Source organism: Theobroma umbraticum, unplaced genomic scaffold (assembly GCF_002168275.2).
Source record: "Theobroma umbraticum cultivar Fairchild unplaced genomic scaffold, ASM216827v3 scaffold_86.0, whole genome shotgun sequence".
NCBI classification, from domain to species: domain Eukaryota; kingdom Viridiplantae; phylum Streptophyta; class Magnoliopsida; order Malvales; family Malvaceae; genus Theobroma; species Theobroma umbraticum.
The window spans coordinates 6608020-6621147 of NW_018397263.1; positions in this window are offsets into that span (position 1 = coordinate 6608020).

The following is a 13128-nucleotide window of genomic DNA, read 5'->3' on the forward strand; positions in this document are numbered from 1 at the left end:
ATGGATTCTAAGATCTACTTGCATGCATGCCTCGGGTCCTTTGAATCTGGGTGGGTTCTTGCTACCACAAACAAAAGCACACTTTAAAATTGATTTACAATACATGCATGTCATGAAAAATGAAGATCTCATCATTTACCTTGCCTCAGGTCACTAAAGCTGAACCCTCCTTTCTCTTCTTCTTCTTCTCTTTCTCCCTTTCTCTCCTTCCTTCTTTCGTTCTCTTCCTTCATTCTCTCTCCTTCTCTTTTCTTCTTGGTAGTGGAAAAATCTCTCAAGGCCGAGCCTTGAAAATTTCTTTAGTTATCTCCATTTTGTGCTTACATGGGCGAATTGCCCAAGATCACTTGCCTTTTACCTTATTTTCCTTCCTTTTCTCTTTATTCTCTCTCATGGCCGGATTGCCCAAAGTTGCATGCCTTGGTGGCTTGTTTCTTTTCTCTTTCATGTGACAAAACACAAGGCAAAATCCTTGGCAACATGTCCACCTGCCACATTACTTTTCCTATACTTTTTCATTCATTTTTTTAATTTCTTTATTCATCCCTTATTCCTATTGGACCAATTCAATCCCACTCACATTTCATGCACACATTACATCTTTTGCTCATTGGTCCAAAATCTATCCCATTTAACTTCAAATATTGTAATTCACACATAAGTCCTCTAACTTTTCCTTATTTACCGTGCGACCCTCTAAATTTTTATGCTCTATAATTTAGTCCTTCCAACACTTCTTAAATTCCAATCTCCTTCTATTTTCTCCCTTTACAGTGTACACATATAATATGAGGTTTGCACCCCCTCAACGTGCCACCATAATATTTAAATATATACTTATCCGCTCATACTCTATTTAATAAAGGCATGCGGGTACCACTAATGTCATTTTTCTATTGAATTTCTTTCTTACTTCTTCTCCCCCACATAGATTAGTCATATAATCCTCTTCCATGGCTAATCTCAACAATAATTAAAATATTATTATTTTATTATTATTTTATTATTAAAATATTAAAAAATATTATTTTATTTCAAAATGTTCTTTTTGCTCACTACCTTTCCTTGGTACTTAAATTTTTGTTAATTGACCCTTCGTCTTATCGATTAGGTCTTATTAACTTCTATTCGCAAATACGGGGTATTACATAGTCAATTTACATTCGTAAAAGAATATATAGTTTAATTATCTAGAATCTTAACCAAGGCTTGTTCGGGATTTCAACGGGTTCACTCACAAGTCTCGAACACCGGTAATGACCAAGGAGCGATCATTACAGTTGTTTTAATTTTTTTGTTTATTTACTTTAATTTGGCTATTATTTATTAATTTTTATGGTTTTATAGGATTTAAGAGAATAAGGCTTAATTTAGGAAAGAAAGGTGTTTGAAGGACCCAAAATAATGCTCGTACATATTTCACTATTTTAATCATAACTCTCACTCCAAAGATCTAAATGATGTGATTCTTAAGCCATTAGAAAGCTAAGAGATAGAGCTACGACTTTGATGAAGACTACTTTGCCCATTGCTACATTGAATATAGAGAAAATCATGTTGGAAAATGATTGAGTCTAATACTATGAGAATGGCAATTTGAAGGATGATATTTGATGTTTGGGCCTCATAACACTTCCAAGCCCAAAAATTAGAGCTATTAGTTTAAATTATGTTTAATTTATGGAATTTTAGGTTAGGTTATTAGTTTTTAAAGGGTTCTTTGGTAGAAGTTAAAGATACAACTCTAATTATTTAAGAAGCTAGAAATTGAGGCTGAAGCTTAGAGAGCAAGGCTACAAATATTTGTTTTGTCCTTTTCCTTAGCTTTTATTTTTTTTATTTTTGCTATTCTTAATGGTTAAACTTCACATATTTTTATTTATCTTTGCAACTAGGAGTAACTAATTTTATTCTAGAATTGCTATTGAACTCACATGTAGTCTAAATTTTTAATCTATTTATTGCTTGTTTATTCTAATTTATTCTTAATACTTTTAATTACTTAGCTACCAATTAAATTGATCTAGAAACCTAAACATAACTCGGGAGAGGGAGTTTAGTGTAGGCTAATATTGAAATAGCATATGATCATATTAATTGATTTGTATATAAGCTAGGGATATACTTATATGCATATATAACTAGAATTAAAGCCAAAAATTAATGAGTCTATTTTAATTTCAATTCACATAGGTATTTAGTATTTTGGTTAAAATAAATATTTTTATAAGATGAGTTGGGAGTCTCTTATAAATAATTGAAGACTCTAAGTTAGCAATTCAACCCATGGAAATAAATTAAGAAAGAAAGGTAAGATTTAGATAAAGTGTAAAGGATATTGTAATCCTAAGCTTATTTCTATTGATTTTTATCATATTTTATTTCGGCTTTGATTTTTATTCTTATTAATTAGTTTTGTTAATTTTAGTATAAATAATTATTTGCTTTTTGACAATTTAGATAAAATTAAATTATGTTAATTTTAATACTTTTAAAACTTTTAAAACAATTCTCTATGGGATCAATACTCTATTTGCCATCATACTATCCTTGCAATATGTATACTTACGTGAGTAGAATTTTAACTAACAGAAGCACTCTAAAACTTATTGTAAAGGATTAGAGCTTGGTTTAGAAGCTCGCCTTGTAAAAGCTTGGTGGAAGCTGTTAATTCCACTAGTTTAGTGAAGTTGAATTGAAGATCCTTGATTGAAAGATCAAAGAAGTGGATGCAGGTCAAGGGGATCAAACTATTATAAATACTTATGTATTGTCCACTTCTTTCTACCTTTCTTTACTTGATATCTTTTAACTCTAACAAGTATTAAACATTTCCTCTTCTAGTTGATTAAGAGCTTTACAATCTCAAAACGGATAACCTTAAAATTTTTAGTGCTATTCACCACCTTTTAGCACTCCAACGGGACCAACATAAAAAAGTATAAAGATAACAAGAAAAGAAAGAACTCTACTTTTTATCAAGTTTTCTCTACAATCTTCCTTGTTTTCCTTGCTTTCTTGCTAGTTTGAATGTCTCTTTTTCTTCAAAAAAACCTAGCTACAATATTCTCTAATGTGTTTTGAAAGGGGAACTAAATAAAGGCCGAAGTTGCATTGAAATAAAAGCTAGGTTGCACAAGAAGTCTTTTCTAACGTATAGGTACCATGGCCATCCTTCCTTAGGCACTGTGTCTCCGAGCCTTATTATTATTTTGTTTTCAATCTTTCCCATCAAGTGCCACGATGTTACCTCCTTAGTGGTCACAACATTGACTCCTCTATGTGCCTAAAGCGTCTTTTCTTCTCAAGGCACCACTGCACTAATTCCTTCCATGTCTGTGACCTTCTTTGATCTATTTTGAAATCTCAGGTTCTTTTGCACCACTTCGACTTGTGGAACGATTTTCTCCTTCTTCACAGTTAAACTGACTAAAGTGGTAAACATTAAAGGTTGTAGCTCAACCTTTTAATATTTCAAAGGTCTAAGAATAATCATTTGGACTTTTGTAGTGGGAGATATGCTCGAAATATCATAACATGTGCAATGGAAGTCTACACCTAGAATGCACTCTACTACTTCAATTAAAAGTCCTTCAACATAACACATCTACGAAAGCACAATTTAATCAATAATAGCCATAATTAGACAAATCAACAACTAACTTAGCCTAAAATAATCTAAATTCAATTGACCCAACATAATTTACTTAAATTAAAATAAATAGCTAAAAACACCTAAAAATTTAAGATAACACTCAAGAACATAGCTAATTATTAACCAAAATTAAGACCAATAACTCTATATCATAGAGTTATCGCTTGGATACTATCAATCCCAACATTGAGTTAGAAGCACATGTGCAAAATTTAGTAAAAGACATGATACAGATATGTGAAGAAATCGATGATGATAACGTCAGTATAAAGGAAAGCATAAAGAAATTCATACCAAAGATCAAAGCAATAATAGTGAGTAATGTGTTTTTCGAAAGGATGACATATGGGTAATTGAAATTTAGATTTTAAAGAGTAAGACAATGACAGTTCATAATATGGTGTATGTTTCGTGCATGTGGACTTAGATACTTTTTGAATATGCATACAATAACATATTTAACTTCATGTTTATATTTGTTTGACATTTTTAGATTTTTCTTGTTTGTGATAACTTTTAATTGCATCTAATTGAATTTGAATTTCATATTTCACTACATATGTTTGTTATGATTTTGGATATGAATTGTGAGTCAGGATGAAAAAAAATATTATTTATGATTATTTTTATAGAATTCTATAGATAATATTACTTACAAAATATAGTCATTATCGACGAAATTTCATTGGTAATTATCCACAGAATTATGTAGGAAATTTAGTCATTATCGTTGGAATTCTGTTGGTAATTACTAATGAAATTTCTTAAGTAATTAGCCATTATCAACTAAATTTCATTGGTAACTAGTTACAAAATTCAGTAGGTAATGACCATAATTACCTATAGTTTTGTAGGTAATGCCCTCATTTCGATAGAATTTCGTAGGTAATTTTAGTATTTTTCAATGAATTTGGTACTATAATTACCAACAAATTAGTTTACATTTACGATCATTTTTTAGCTTTTATCAATAAATTTCTTCGTCAGAAAAGTCAAACTTTTATTGGCGAATTCTTTTAAATTTTCCAATCACTAGCATCATTGATTGCACCTTGAGAGGCAGATTTTCCAATGGAATTTTTTGTCAGATATCACTTGAAAAAAATCTATTTTAACTTTTTCCAAAAAAAAATTCTATAAAAAAAAATTTTTATTGCATGATCTTATTAGCAACTGCTTCTTGATTAAAAGAATCAAGAATTAATCATACATAAACATATATTATTAAGGCATAATGCTTAAAAAAGCCTTTGAATTATTCTAGAAAATTCAAATAAGCCATTGTTATTTTATGGCGTTCAATCAAATCCTTATACTTTATTTTGAGTTAAATAAACCCTCATGACTAATGGTTGACTAATAACCATTAGTTAAAACACCACTTGTAATTTCATATCTACATGGTACTGACATGGTATTGATGTGAAGGGTAAAAAATGTCATGTGACTATGTTATCATGTCACATTAGCATGTTATCTCATCATCAATTATAATATGTTAACATGTCATATCATCATCAATTATGACATGTTAGCAAGTCACGTCAACGCCACATGGTACAGAATGATAAATGACATTTTGATTAAGTCTATCATTAGTCATAAAAGTTTATTTGACTCAAAATAAAAGTACAGTGGCTTAATTAAACGTAAGAAAAATATAAACACTTATTTAAATTTTTTTAAATAATTTAATGACTTTTTTAAATACTATGCCAACTATTAACAAAAAAATATTTATATTTGATACACTAACAATGTACGGCTCTCATACACTGTCAAGGCATCAAATGGTGCCACCTCACTAAAAATTAAATTTAAAATTGATCAAAATACCCACCAAGTCTCTGTACTCATGTATGTTGTTTAATTTAGTCCATGCACTCAAAATCGAAGTAATTTAGCCCCTTGATTTTGGGAATTACTTCAATTTAGTTCCTCCCCATAACGGTATCCAATTTTACGATTAAAAAGGATGATATCAACATTGACGTAGCACTAACATGGCACATTTGGCCACTTGGCACCAACATGATGATATGGCAATGCCATGTGGTGCTGACGTGATGACGTGATAATGTTGATGTGGTACTAACATGCTGACATGTTGCCATGTGGCCATGCTAAAATGGCAGATTGAGAAAAAAATTAAAAATTTATTTTGCATCATAAGGACTAACATTACGTTATGACCTAAGAAGTGCAAATTAAGTCAAACAACATAATAGGCAAGATACAAGAAATGTCATATGATTTGAACTCTTAGATAGAATTAAATTAGGATTATAATTCAAGGGGTTGTTGGTCTATAAATAAGCCTCTCACTTCATTCGTAAATACATACTTGAATAAGATCTTCTTACTCTCTCTAAATACTTTCTTTTCCTCTAAACACTTTCTCTTATATTTCTCTTATAGTTGTTCTATTCAGATTTATTTCATAACACGTTATCAGCATGATCTCTTTGATCTATCAAGTTTTGAAATTATTTTGTTTTCATCATCTTTAAGCTTCAAAAGGATTTCAATGATTCTGTTTTGATTTTTAATTTTAGCAAATCAGGTAAAGGTTGCTATTATTTTGTTTTTATCATCTCGAAGCTTTAAAAGAATTTCAATGGTTGGTCTTTAATTTTTTGGTTGTAAGAAATCAAGTGACTTGATATCTCTTCAATATTTGCATTCCCTAAATATCAACCTTAATATGAATTTTCTATCATGTAGTATATATTATATTATGTCCCTTGATTAGAAAGTGAATTTGCTATTATATAGCTATTAATGAAAAGTCATAATATCCATTCCCTGAAGTGAATGTGACAAATAAGCTACTAATTAAAAAAATTATAAATTTTTTCATTCCTTGAAATGAATGCCACATCATTTAATAAGTATAGTCATGTTCATAGATTTATCTATTCCCTAAAGTGAATGCCATATCATTTAATAATTATGATCATGGATATGGAAGAGGTCATTATAATAATTTACACTATCACTATTTTAATTCTATGAATAATTTTACCATCAGAATCTAAAAATAATTTTACCACTAGAAGTGAATGGATAATTATATTATTAAAATATAAGGATAATTTTACCACCAGAAGTGCATAGATAATTTTATCATCAGAATCTAAGGATAATTTTACCACCAGAAATGGATGGATAAATTTACCAACAAAAGTGGATGGATGCCTTAACCCACTAAAAAAATAGATAATCCATTAGAAGTGGATAACTCATCATATGTAGATCACCCACCAAAAGTGGATATATACTTGTAACCTATCAAAAGTGGATGAATATTTTCAACCCACAAAAAATGGATGAATAATGAAAAGACAAAAATGGAAAGAATAAAAGGAATATAGAAAACGTATTGTCGTTAATGTGGCATGAAAGACCATTAGTTACACACCTGTTGTACGTCTTGAATTTTATCAAGCATCACTAAAAACTAAAACATCTTGTAATGATTTTAACCATGGCCAAGTTGATATAGCACATCAAGATATTTGTCCACCCTGAAAAAGGAATTGATTATATGGTTGGTAATGAAAATATCAATTATTGATTTTCTTATCCTAAAAAAGGAATTGATCATTTAATTGGCAATGGGAATATCCTAGAATGAACTTAATAGTAAGTGGTATATTTTAGTATAACTATATTATGAAGATGCTTTAATATGTTCTTATTATATTTAAATGATATGTTCTTATTATGCATTTGAATTATATATTTAATGTTATTTCATATTAACTTGTAAATTTCTTATTGTATATATTTTATTTTATTAAAAAAATATAAATATTCATCTTGTTGAATCTAAGATCAATAATGCAAATATATGTCTAACTGACATTGCTACAACACACACTATATTTAATGACAATAAATATTTTTTCTACTTGATAACAAAAAAAAAACTAGTGTCAATTCAATATCTGATGGTATAAGATTAATTGAAGGTTCCAAAAAAGTTAATATTTCACATTAATGTCCTTGTAGGACAAGGCACACTAAGAGCGTTGAAACCAATTAGTTCCAAAGATAAAATCTTCAAAAAAGAAAAAAATAAATATTTAAGACAGTCAAAAAAGAGAAGTAGAAACTCTAGAGGAGACCCTTGACATAATTGATAAACATTCCAAAAGAAATTCAAGTACCTGAAATCAATGAAAATAAAGAGATCTCAATAAATTATGTCATGACGAAAAAAGGTGAAACCAGTAAATAAATGTTGACGATATTTGTATATAATATAGAGCTCAATACTATGAAAGAAAAATGAGGATCTTAAACTTATATTTATTGAAAAATGTAAACATAGAAATGATTGGCCAATGTGAAATGACGCAATTAAGGAGGAATTGAATTTATTTGCAAAATATGAAGTTTTTGGACCTGTAGTCCGTACACCAAATTGTGTTAAACCAATGGAATATATTGGATATTTGTGCGAAAGCAAAATGAGAAAAATGAGATTATGAGATATAAAGCACTGTTTGTCACACAAGGTTTACCTAAAGATCTGGTATTAAATATGAAGTGATATATTCTTTATAGCGAATACAATTACAATTCTATATTAACTAGTCTGGCAATATATGACAAGATTAAAACACGTCTAATGAATATAGCTATAGCCTACTTATATGGCTTATTTGATATCGACATTTATATGAAAAACCTTGAAGGATTTAAATTGCTTGAAACACAAAATTTTGAATTCTCAAGAAATTTACTCGATTAAATTAAATAAATATTTATATTGATTAAAGCAATCCAAACACATATCGTATAATCACCTTAGTGCATATTTATTGAAAGAAGGCTATAGAAACAATCCTATATGCCCATGTATTTTATAAAGGGTTTAGATATGAATTTGTTATAATTGTTGTTTATGTTGATGACTTGAATATTATTGGAACTCTTGAAAAGTTATCAAAAGCCGTGAACTACTTAAAGAAAGAATTTGAGATAAAAGATCTTGGAAAAATAAAGTTTTTTTTTAGTATTCAAATTGAACACTTGGCAAATAGAATTTTTGTCCATGAATCAAATTATATCACAAAAATGCTAAAACAATTTTATATGAAAAAAGCATATCCATTGAGTTCACCAATGGTTGTAAGGTTACTAGATGTGAAAAAAGATACTTTTCAACCTCGTGAGGATAATGAAGAACTTCTTGATCCTGAAGTACCATATCTTATTGCAATTATAGCATTAATGTATCTTGCTAGCAATACATGACTTGACATATCAATTGTTGTGAATTTATTATCAAGATATAGTTCTTCATCAACTCGAAGACATTGGAATGGAATTAAACATGTACTTCGATATCTCCGAGGAACAATGGATATAAGCTTATATTATTCAAATGCATCAAAATAAAATTTAATTAGTTATGTAGATGCAGGATATTTATCTAATCCACACAAAACTCAATCCTAGACCGATTTCTTATTCATAGGTGGAGGTATGACTATTTCATAGTATTTGTAAAACAAACTATAGTTGCTACTTCTTCTAACGATATAGAAATTTTAGTAACTCATGAGCAAGTCATGAATGTGTTTGGTTAAAATCTGTAATTCAACATATTCAAGAAATTTATGACTTGTCAACCAAGAAGGAAATTCCAACAATGTTATATGAGGATAATACTACTTGCATAGTATATTCAAAGGAAAGATTTATTAAAGGCGATCAAACAAAACACATAGTTCATCAAAATTCTTCTTCACTCATGATTTCCAAGAAAAGGATGAAATTAGTGTTCAACAAATTCAATCTAGTGACAATCTAGCAAATTTGTTCACCAAAGCCCTTCTTACTGCAACATTTGAAAAGTTAGTATAAAAGATTGAAATGCATCATTTTAAAGATCCCTATAATGCAGTCATTAAAGAGAGTAAAATATGCACTGTTCTTTTTCCCTTCATCAAGGTTTTTCCCACTGAGTTTTTCTTGATAAGGCTTTTAACGATACAGTATTTCAAAAACGTATTCTTGAAAAGATTATGCACTATTTTTCCTTCACTTGGATTTTTTCTTATGAGATTTTTTCCTTGTAAGGTTTTAACGAGACATATTCTTAATACAATAGACATTCAAAGGGGAGTATTATGAATAAATATATGAATGTCCATTATGTTATGACCCAAGAAGTGCAAACCAAGTTAAACAGCTCAATAGGCAAGATACAAGAAATTTAATATAATTTGAACTCTTAAATAGAATTAGATTAGGATTATGATTCAAGAGATTGTTGGCTTATAAATAGATCTCTCATTTCATTTTTAAATACATACTTGAATAAAATCTTTTTACTTTCTCTACGTACTTTCTTTCCTTCTAAATACTTTCTTTTATATTTCTCTTATAATTATTCTTTTCAGATTTATTTCATAATAAAAAAAAAAGTTTCTAAAACTTTAACAATAACCAAAGAAGTCGTAAGAAAATACTAGCATAACAATAAAAGATACATGTAACTTAATAGAGGTATAAAGTTTAAAAATCTCAAAATGACCTTTACTCTGAAAACACAAAAAAAAAACCTAAAATGCTTCAATGAATGACACTTGTCATTCAATTGGATATCAATTGGAACAATCTCAATTTGAAATCATAATTAATATATATGTTTAAATTAATAAGGGGTAAGTGTACATTTAAGGTGTATTTATATTTTACTTGACCATGTTCTTTCATGTGTGAAAAAAAAGCCTATATGACACCCTAAATTTTATATATTTATATATATTTAAATTAATGAAAAGTGTACTTTTAATGGGTATTTATATTTTACCTAACCAAGTTTGTGCACGTGTACAATAAAAAAACCTATATACCATCCCAAATTATATATATATATATATATAAATCCAAGGCTATGCAAGAATCTGCAAACTTCACAGGAAAATGCTAGATTCCCGCAAGCCAAGTCAAATGCCAGTGCAAGACTAGCCCAAGCCAAAACAAAAATTGAGTATAAAAAGATCATGGCTGAAATGCTTAGTTCTCAAGACTCAGATGAAGAACATGAAGAGGAAGAAACTGCTTCATCCAAAGCAACAGCTGACATGTCCCAAGATGAAGATTACATTCCTCCAAGAAGAAAGAAATAAAAAGAACAGCAGCAAATTCTCTCCAAAAAGGCACCAGACAACCCGAGGAGTCTGCCACCAAATGACAAAATCATCAAAAGAAGAAAACCCGCAAATCTTGCTGACAGACAAAAGTAATCTACACCAACAAATAATAAAAGCAAAAAAAAGCCAAAAGCAATCTGTGCACCAACAGAAAAAAGAAATCTACATCGACAAACAATAAAAAGCAAGATCACGAGAAAAGCAGAATCTGCACCGACAGACAAACAATGACATAAAGCAAAAGGCAAAATGCAAATTCAAATGTAATTCAAATGTAATTCAATCGTAAGGCTGTCTATATTAGGCCTCAAACTTCACCATAGAAGGCAGAGTTTTCTTTGGTAGGATTTTCACATACCAAGATTCTCTCCTTCCCAATTATCTTCCATTGTAAATTATTCTAAAAAATCTATCAATAAAATTATATTTCATAACTCTGTATTATTTTCGACGCCGATCCCGTGGGAGCTTTAGTATCAAAGCCATACCTAAACAAAGGTATTACTTTTAAAGCCAAGTATTTTAAATCCAATTTCTTTTATAAGTTCTCGTTTTAATTGTTTGTGGTGCTGTGTTGATTTTGCTAAATCCTTGGGAAGATAGTCCGTTTAAGCTATGGGTTAGGCGTTGTCAAGACTCATTTCTCCCTGTAGGCAAACTCACTATAGCCATCACAAAACAATAGAAAACCATTCATGTATGAAAAGAAATTTGTCAATTTAAAATGCTTCCATTTTTAAGGAATACTTCTCGTTCTAGTTCTAGTTCTAACCAAACTCCAACAATCAACGAGGAAAGCATACATTATGAAAATATAATTCAAAAAATAGATAATTGAGAAATACCAAAATTACCTCAAAATCAGATCTACAAATCCTCAACATTACATGCATTACATTTAAACTCTTTCTGTGGTTATTTAATCAAAACAAAAGAAAAAAGCATACCAATTCAAAATCAATATGAAAATATCCAACTTTTGGATCAAGAAACAATTAATAATCTTAAATCTCAAAATTATAATTATATCCATTTTGGACTAATTCAAGTAGGTGCAAAGCCTTTAACTAAAGAAGGGTCAGATACCTCAATACTTATTGTCTTGAGAAATAAAAGACATCTCCATTTTAATGATTCTTTATTAGGAACAATAGAAACAAGTCTCTGTAGAGGACCAATATATTTCAATTGTTTTTCAAATTTCATGGTTTCTTTAAAAGACAGAAACATTTTGAATTCATTAACGCTTCAAATTCAAACACACAATTATAAAATGATGCTAGGATCCAAGACTATGCAAGAATCTTCAAACTTCATGGGAAAATGCTATGCAAGAATTACATTTAAACATTTCAAAAAATATAATTTTCGGTATGGTTTGAAGAGTTTAAATGTAACTCTATATCAGCATACTTCAACAAATAACAATGGTTTTCAATGTATACAAAACACTAAAATAAAAAATATATAGAAAACAAAAAAAGAAAAACAAAGAATTTAATAAAATAGATAAAACAATAAAGTGCTTTAAATGCGAACAAACAGGACATATCTCTAAATACTGTAAAATTAAAAGGAAAATCAATCAACTACAACTAGGCGAAGATATTAAACAAAAAATCAATAAAATATTATTAGACTTTACAACAGACACAGAAACTTGTTCGGAGTCAACAGAAGAATTACAAATAGACGAAATACAAACAATATCCCAGTCTTCTTCAGAAACTGAAAATTCAATTCAAGTCTTAATAAAAGACTAAGAATTTCTAATTGAGGTCATTGATAAAATACAAGACCTAATTCTCAAAAAAGAATACTTAGAAAAATTAAGAGATTCCCTAAAAACAAACACTGACAGTCAAAAATCAGATAAACAAATAGATCAATAACCAATATATAACATCAAAAATATCATTTTTGACAAATATGAAAAAATAAAACCAAAAAAGATAACCAAAGAAGAATTAAATTCTGAAATCAAAAAGTTAAAATTAGAAATAATTGAACTCAAAAGAGAACAACAAAAGATAAAACAACAGATTGAAACTTCTAAAAATTAGAAATACAACAAAACTCTTCAGAATCTGAAATAAAAAATTTAAACACACAAGAATATATGATGGTACTCACAAAAGTATCCTTCCAAAGATATTTAATAAAAATTACTATCTTAACAAATGAAGAATTTCGACTAAACACAATAGCACTTTTTGACATAGGAACAGATCAAAACTGTATAAAAGAAGGATTAATCCCAACTAAATATTTTGATAGAACTTCAGAAGGATTAAAAACTCC